General features: G+C 44.2%; 1 long non-coding RNA gene across 5 annotated transcripts; it reads left to right on the top strand.

The window, feature by feature from the left end:
- The first annotated feature begins 532 nt into the window (after positions 1-532).
- Positions 533-4,304, top strand: LOC123159487 (uncharacterized). 5 transcript variants are annotated; one of them, XR_006479753.1, is made up of 5 exons: positions 533-1,085; positions 1,205-1,310; positions 1,389-2,443; positions 3,166-3,394; positions 3,989-4,304. It is a non-coding gene; the product is annotated as an uncharacterized lncRNA (long non-coding RNA). The 5 variants fall into 5 exon arrangements; XR_006479754.1 differs by lacking the exon at positions 3,989-4,304 and having other exon boundaries at positions 1,389-1,458; positions 1,561-2,443; positions 3,166-3,982; XR_006479756.1 differs by lacking the exon at positions 3,989-4,304 and having other exon boundaries at positions 1,389-1,673; positions 1,761-2,443; positions 3,166-3,982.
- Positions 4,305-8,280: the final 3,976 nt, after the last annotated feature.

The raw sequence follows: 8,280 nt of genomic DNA, 5'->3' as shown, positions 1-8,280 counted from the left end.
GCTGGTTCGGTTTCTCAACCCGTGCGTGTGAGTGTTTTCTGGGAGTTGTTTCTCCCTTTGCTTGTTTGTTTGTTTCACTACGCGGAGTGTGGTTTTACATTAAATTTGCTTTGGAGCTTGGGGGTCTTCTGAAATTGCAGTTTTCTTTAGCTTTGTTGAAGTGCGCTGTCTTGTCATGGTTTCCACGGCAACCATCTGAATTTGCTGCGTAACTCTGTAGTGGATGCAGATGCTACGATACGAGTCAACAGCTTATCCCATTGTTAGAGTCTAGACCAAAATGGAGCTTTCCCGTGCGTTTGGATTTTCGGCTGTTGGATTGGGTGTCCAAACGAGTTCTAGCCGTTGGATCGTGAGATGGATCGATCCGAGCCGTTGGATCTCAGACGAAACGATATGGGCCGTCGGATCAAGGCTGCCCTCCAGTTCATGCCACCGCCTGTAATTACCATACCCCACCGAGGGCATTCTTGTCTTTTCACATGCAGACCTATAAAACCCAGCACGTCCGTGGTGAAACCCTAGCCGCCTATCTCCCTTCCCTCTCTCTGCTCTCACGTCTCTCTCTCCCTCGCCTCTCTCACGCCGCCGTCGACATGAGGAGCGCAATGCGCCGTCTCCGCCCCGTGTTCTTCCTCTGTCCTCCCTTTCTCCAGCCCAAGCCACGACCACACCGCCGCGCCCGCCTTCTCCTCATTGGGAACAAGCAGAGGAGGAGGAGCGTGGGCCGCAGAGACGACGAGGTGGCCGAGCTGCCCGTGGTGTCGTCGCCGTTCCTCATGACTCAGCGGGCCGGAGGTGTGCCGGCCGCAGGAGGAGTGCGCGCTGGGGATGTGGCGGGCCAAGGGTCGCTCGCCAGCGCCGCCCGCTGACCGTCAGATCCGAGTGCAGCCTCTTCGACGACCTCCCGTGCACGCCACCGCTGGCGACGGTGAGGACCTCGCCCTCTGTTCCCCGGGGCCGTCCACTATGCACCGTCAGTTCGACCAAGGAGCGACAGAGGCAGAGGCGCAGGGCGACCAGCGCCCCACGCAGGCACTAGATGCGGCGCTCCTCCGTCTCTCCTCCTTCTGCGTCTGCTGCAGGTACCCCCGTCGCTCGTCCTTCTCCTCCATCACCGCGAGGGGCTTGGCTGCAGTTCTACTCCGGGCCCCCCCTCCCCTCTCTCTCTCTGACCGGCGCTCCCATCGTCTTGGAACTGCAGGAGACGAACATACGTTGCTGGTCGCCGGCTTGGCCTGCAAGAGGATGCTCTCCTGCTCTAACTTGCTCACATGTTAGTGTTTCACCAATGAAGATGTATATTCAAGGTAGATTTCTGATCTGTTAATTTACCATTGAGTTTGTCCCATATGCATATGCGTGCTAATATGGATTTTTGGTAGCAGCCTCTGTCTTCATAAACAACAACTCGTCCTCCCTTCCCCTTGGGACGTGCTGTTTGTGGAGAAGTCTGAGGTGAGACGCTATGTGCCCAAATTTCCTTTTTTTTGTGTCAATTATTAGGTGCCACGTCCCTGTTCTTTCCTAGGCATGAATGGTTGTTTCAGTGATTTGTAGAGAACTCTCAGGTCAACAAGTAATTGTGTTGTTTACGAAGATGTAGACTTGCAGTTGCTGGTAGCTTCACTAGCCGAACATACTTTTTAATCAGTCTTTTTGAAGCCCCTCCGGTAAGATCTTTTAGATTTGAAGTGATTAAACTTTGGTAATGAAACCAAGTACTACCTTGACATACTTGACTCTTTAATTTGGCTTAGCTTCAAATGAAGTGGATGATATACATGAATACATGATGCTTAGCTGTTGGTCGTCTGTGGTGTGCCACTGCAACTCATAGAGGGGAGGAAGGTGAGGCGGATAGGGAGATGGATTTGGGAAGAACAAAGGATGCCATATAGTTTGTTTTGGATCTGATGCCACCGTTCTGTTTTGTTATTAAGTAGAGGTAGCAAGGGAGATGGATAGGGAAGAACAAAGGGTGTTATTTATGACAGGCACTGGAATATAAATAGTATGATGCTATCAGGAGACGTAGCAGAATCCATAGAAACTTAATGAAATAGTTAAAATATCATGATGCCAGTGTCACCCAGGATGATAGTGCACAGTGATTCTTACAGTAAACTGATATGTGGTGCAAGGGATCATACATAGCTGCAAGGGCACCATAAATGCCTTTTAGAGATTATTATTGGAAACTACAGATTCTTTGTACCAATTAATTATTTTAAACAGCCAGTCCCAGTCGTCTACAAGATCCTACTGTATTTGATATATTTATCATGGTTTGTAAATGTGCCCTCAGATCGTATTTCCTATGTTGGTAATGCAGATTCTGACTCGGGAAGTGATTCTGAAAGCGAATCAGAGAAGGTCGGCAGCGCAGCAAGACTTGCGAAGGTGCTTTGGCAATTTTTTACTGGGTGATCCTTCGGTTAAGGTCGGTAGCCCAGTAAGTTCAGCTGTTACTTTGTAGGCGTATTGATCTGAGTTGATTTCGGTTGTGCAACCAATTGAAGTTAACTGGAAGAACCTATACCAGAATATGTTCTGTCTTTTGTTAACCAGCAGCAGATTATGCAGAGCGAAATACGCATTTGGTGAACTGTTTTGTTCCACTAGCTGTTTTTACTGTACCAGGAAATTTACTATGCGCAGATTCTTTTGTGAGATTTTTTATTATTTTGTCATGAAGAAAAATGTTGTGAATCCTTTTTTTGTCAGATTGGTTTATTGAGGCGATTGTAAACGCAGCCCTTACAAAAAGCAAAAACCAACATCCATTTTTCATTTCTTGTCTGAGAAAAGTTGGACCTGATGCTCAAAGGACCTTCAGGTTCAAACTAATAGGGTCACATTTCCAGGAGTAGTTTATCTCACCTAGCTACTTGAGAGGTTACAACGTTTGCTCTTCCACACAGGTTTATTCCTTGTGTAGATTCTTTTCATTGCTTGGCCACGGTTTATTCCAGGAAAGCACATCAAAATTTTAGATATTGTTGTAACTATTTGGCTGCATATTAAATTGTTCGGAAACGAATTGCATTAGAATGTTCAACAGTACGTATATAAATAATGAAAGCCATAATTGCAAAAAGTTGTGTTGGTTTGGTTTACACTTTACTGTTAATTTGTTGTGTAATGTGCCAAATTTCTTTGCAGGTAACTGAAGATAGTTTACTGTTGAGTGAGCCCTTTATATTCTGGCGGAGTTACTGAGAAAGGAGGTAAATGAAGCGCCAACTATTACCAGCAAAAATCAATGTGGAGTTGCAGTTCCATGCTGTCGTCATCATTCAGGGATGGATGACGAGCAGCTGAGTTTGCTGCCATTGGATTCATTAAACGGGAGGTCAATATGGTTGGCTTCTGCACTATGGACTTTGCAAAGGTATAGTAGATGTACTGATAGTCTGATACATTTCTTCAACCTCGGCGCTTTACACGTTCGTTGTTTACTTCGATTGATGGCAGTTCATTTTTTTTTGACTTGGTGAACGTTCTCATGGAACTGAAAGTTTCCATAAAAGATGGATATCTTCACTTCATGCCTTACTTCTCTTGCATAGATTGGATACTAATTTTCAGGTGTTCAGGGAAATATTTTTGAACTGGTATATTTATATTTGTTTGTAGCATACTAAGTTAATCTAACTTGGCTTTACTTTAGCCTGCATAAAGTTGGTAAATGACAGTCTTTGCTTTAATTTTCCTGATTCAGAGGCAGGAACTATCATATGATGATATTCTCCTCATATTATTTTCTTTGTTCTCCCTAATTTTAATGCACTACAGAAGGTTGGTTGTCTCCTCACAGATTTTCAGACTGTTGATGGGCAAAACGTTTCTATGGAACACAATTATTACAACACCAAGATCAGATGCTCGGATAGTTCTTGCTATTGCTTCTTTAGGGGTCACACCTTTGCTATTGCTTCAAGTTACCTATATAAATTTGTGGTGATACCCGATGTTCTATGTCCAGGGTTCCCCAGATGCGATTTTTGCTTGATAAAGCTTGCTTGGTCCTGTGGGATGAAGCTCCAATGGTGCGCTGTCACTGTTTCGAAGCTCTTGATAGAATTTTCAGAGATATACTTGCAGTATATGATAGCTCAAGGTCACTCTTCCCTTTAAGAGGAAAGGTTGTTGTTCTTAGTGAAGAAGGTGCTAAGACTGGAATTATTGGAGCTTCTCTTGTGTAATGAAGATGAGTCGACAATGGATGTATGATGACAGATGCTCTCCCGAGTTCATTAATGGTGTGCATACTTTTCTGCTTGCCGCTGAGGCAAACAAGCAGGCGGATGGTTTTATGCCTTGTCCATGTGCTGGCTGTAAGAATGGTCATAGTTACTCTACGTCAAGAACCATTCACGTCCACCTATTTGAGTCCGGTTTCATGCCTCACTATAATGTTTGGACCAAGCACGGAGAAATAGGGGTTATGTGGAAGACAATGAAGAAGAAGAGGACGACGACGGCTATCCTGCCCATGGGTTCCCTGAATACGATGATACAACAATGGGGGAAGAAGCTGAGCCGGCAATGCAGAAAGAAGCTGAAGAAGAGGCATCAGATGAGCCCGCAGATGATCTAGGTCGGGCCATTGCCGATGCAAAGAGAAACTGCGCAAGTGATCTGGAGAGGACGAAGTTGCAGCGCATGTTAGAGGATCACAAGAAATTGTTGTACCCGAATTGCGAAGCTGACAAAAAAAAGTTGGGCACCACACTTGAATTGCTGCAATGGAAGGCAGAGAATGGTGTATCTGACAAGGGATTTGGAAAGTTGCTGGTAATGATAAAGAATATGCTTCCAAAGGACAACGAAATGCCCGAGAGTACGTATGAAGCAAAGAAGGTTGCCTGCCCTCTAGGGTTAGAGGTGCAAAAGATACATGCATGCCCTAATGACTGCATCCTCTACCGCGGTGAGTACGAGGATTTGAATGCTTGCCCGGTATGCGGTGCATTGCATTATAAGATCAGCCGCGATGACCCTGGTGATGTCGAGGGTGAGCGCCCCAGGAAGAAGATTCCTGCCAAGGTGATGTGGTATGCTCCTATAATACCACGGTTGAAACGTTTGTTCCAAAACAAAGAGCATGCGAAGGCGATGCGGTGGCACGCAGAAGACCGTAAGAAAGACGGAAAGTTGAGAGCACCCGCTGACGGTTCGCAGTGGAGAAAAATTGAGAGAAAGTATTGGGAGGAATTTGCAGGTGACCCAAGGAACGTATGGTTTGGTCTAAGAGCAGATGGCATTAATCCTTTTGGGGAGCAGAGCAGCAACCATAGCACATGGCCTGTGACTTTATGTTTGTATAACCTTCCTCCTTGGTTGTGCATGAAGTGGAAGTTCATTATGATGCCAGTGCTCATCCAAGGCCTTAAGCAACCCGGCAACGACATTGATGTGTACCTAAGGCCATTAGTTGAAGAACTCTTACAACTGTGGAATGGAACAGGTGTACGTGCGTGGGATGAGCACATGGGGGAAGAATTTAACCTAAAGGTGTTGCTGTTCGTGACCATCAATGATTGGCCTGCTCTCAGTAACCTTTCAGGACAGACAAACAAGGGATACCGCGGATGCACGCACTGTTTGGATGATACCGACAATATATATTTGAATAGTTGTAAGAAGAATGTGTACCTGGGACATCGTCGATTTCTTCCAAGCAGGCATCCCGTAAAAAAGAAAGGCAAGCATTTCAAAGGTGAGGCGGATCACCGGATGAAGCCTCGCCACCGTACTGGTGCTGATGTACAAGATATGGTCAAGGATTTGAAGGTAATCTTTGGAAAGGGTCCTGGCGGACAACCTGTTCCGAAGGACGCTGACGGACGCGCACCCATGTGGAAGAAGAAATCTATATTTTGGGACCTGCCATATTGGAAAGACCTAGAGGTCCGCTCCGCAATCAACGTGATGCACGTGACGAAGAATCTTTGCGTGACCCTACTTGGCTTTTTGCTCGTGTATGGGAAGACAAAATATACACCAGAGGCACGGGAGGACCAGCAACGTATGCACGAAAAAGACGACATACATCAGGGTCAGGCCAGCTACGCTCTTACCAAAGAAGAGAAGGAAATCTTCTTCGAATGCCTGCTCAGCATGAAGGTACCGTCTGGCTTCTCGTCGAATATAAAAGGAATAATAAATATGGCAGAGAAAAAGTTCCAGAATCTAAAGTCTCATGACTGCCACGTGATTATGACGCAACTCCTTCCGGTTGCATTGAGGGGGCTTCTACCAGAAAACATTCGATTGGCCATTGTGAAGCTATGTGCATTCCTCAATGCAATCTCTCAGAAGGTAATCGATCCAGAAATCATACCAAGGTTACAGAATGATTTGGTGCAATGTCTTGTCAGTTTCGAGTTGGTGTTCCCACCATCCTTCTTCAACATCATGACACATGTCCTAGTTCACCTTTGCGAAGAGATTAACATTTTGGGTCCTGTATTTCTACACAATATGTTCCCCTTTGAAAGGTTCATGGGAGTCTTGAAGAAATATGTTCATAACCGTACTAGGCCAGAAGGAAGCATCTCGAAGGGCCATGAAAATGAGGAGGTCATTGAGTTTTGTATTGACTTTATTCCTGACCTTAAGCCGATTGGTGTTCCTGAATCGCGACATAAGGGCAGACTGGAAGGAAAAGGCACGCTAGGAGGGCATCAAATAATATGTATGGACGTGCATTCTCTCACTGAAGCACACTACACAGTTCTACAGAATTCCGCCTTGGTGGCTCTGTATATGGAGGAACACAAGAATTTTCTACAGTCCAAACACCCGGAGAAGTCTGACGACTGGATTACACGCGAACAAACGAGGACTTTCGCCGGTTTGTTATAGAAACGTGCCCTGAATGATGGCGACATTCAAAATGACCTGTACTCGTTATCCCAGTTACCATCTTCGAATATAATGACTTTCAAAGGGTACCAGATAAATGGGAATACATTTTATACGATCGCCCAAGATAAGAAGAGCACCAACCAAAACAGTGGTGTCTGCTTTGATGCAACAACCAACACGGGAAAGGAAACATATTATGGTTACATAGAGGACATATGTGAACTTAACTATGGATCAGGTGATTTGAAGGTCCCTTTGTTTCGGTGCAAATGGGTCAATATGACACGAGGCGGGGTAACGGAAGACCCGCAGTACGGAATGACAACAGCGGATCTCAACAATCTTGCGTATGCATACGAACCATTCGTCCTAGCCAATGATGTGGCGTAGTTTTTTATGTGAAAGACATGTCTACCAGGCCGAGAAAAAGAAAAGATAAGGAAGTGAATGGATCATACGACGAGCCAAAGCGCCACATAGTTCTTTCAGGAAAAAAAAACATCGTGGGAGTGGATGACAAGACAGACATGTCAGAAGATTATGAAAAGTTTGATGAAATTGCTCCATTCACAGTGAATATTGACCCGAGCATCCAGTTAAATGATGAAGATTTTCCATGGCTACGGCGCAAAGGGACACACGCGAAAAAAATGTTTCACACCCAAACATCTTGGATGTGATCGGCTTCACTATCATCACTTTCTTCTGTGTTTCACACCGGGAGGGAATGTCTGTAATAGTTAGGGTAGTTAATTATGTGTTTTGGCATTTGAAACGCGAAGAAATTTTATGTGCGAACAAATTCTTTTCATGCATTTACTGATTTTTTCCAGCTAAATGACCCTGAAATTGAAAAGCATTTGAAATGAACTCAGAAAAGGTTGAAAGTTGGCATGGTATCATAATTTCATACAAATAGCATGTGCAAAAAAGTAGAGAGGGTTACGGCAAAAACTGGATACACTTCGTGTACAAAATGGACAATCTTTTTCGAAGTATCAGGGTTTCCGACGAAAACTGAAATGTTACAAAGGCATTTCATTTTTTAAATAACCTAAGCATTACCAAATTGAATATAATGATAAAACACACTAATATTAAACATAAGAAAAAAGAATCACTGAAAAATCTTTTTTCAATGTTAAGTTATTCACAAACTAGTGATTCACACAAATTCAAATAATTCAAAATTTAAACTATTCAAATTTGAAAACTACCGGCACTAACAGAAAGTTTGTAAATTTTTGTACCTAAAGCAAAATATTCACAAAGAAAATCTAAATGCAGCAAAAAACAACTCAAAAATAAATAAAACAAAAAAAGCAAAAAAATTTAAGAAAATAAAAAAGCCAGCCTACTGGGCCAAAGCGGCCTGCATACGACTAGAAACTCAACCTGGCAGCA

The sequence above is a fragment of the Triticum aestivum genome, chromosome 7B (genome assembly GCF_018294505.1).
Source record: "Triticum aestivum cultivar Chinese Spring chromosome 7B, IWGSC CS RefSeq v2.1, whole genome shotgun sequence".
NCBI lineage: Eukaryota > Viridiplantae > Streptophyta > Magnoliopsida > Poales > Poaceae > Triticum > Triticum aestivum.
This window is presented reverse-complemented; position numbering and strand designations above follow the sequence as displayed.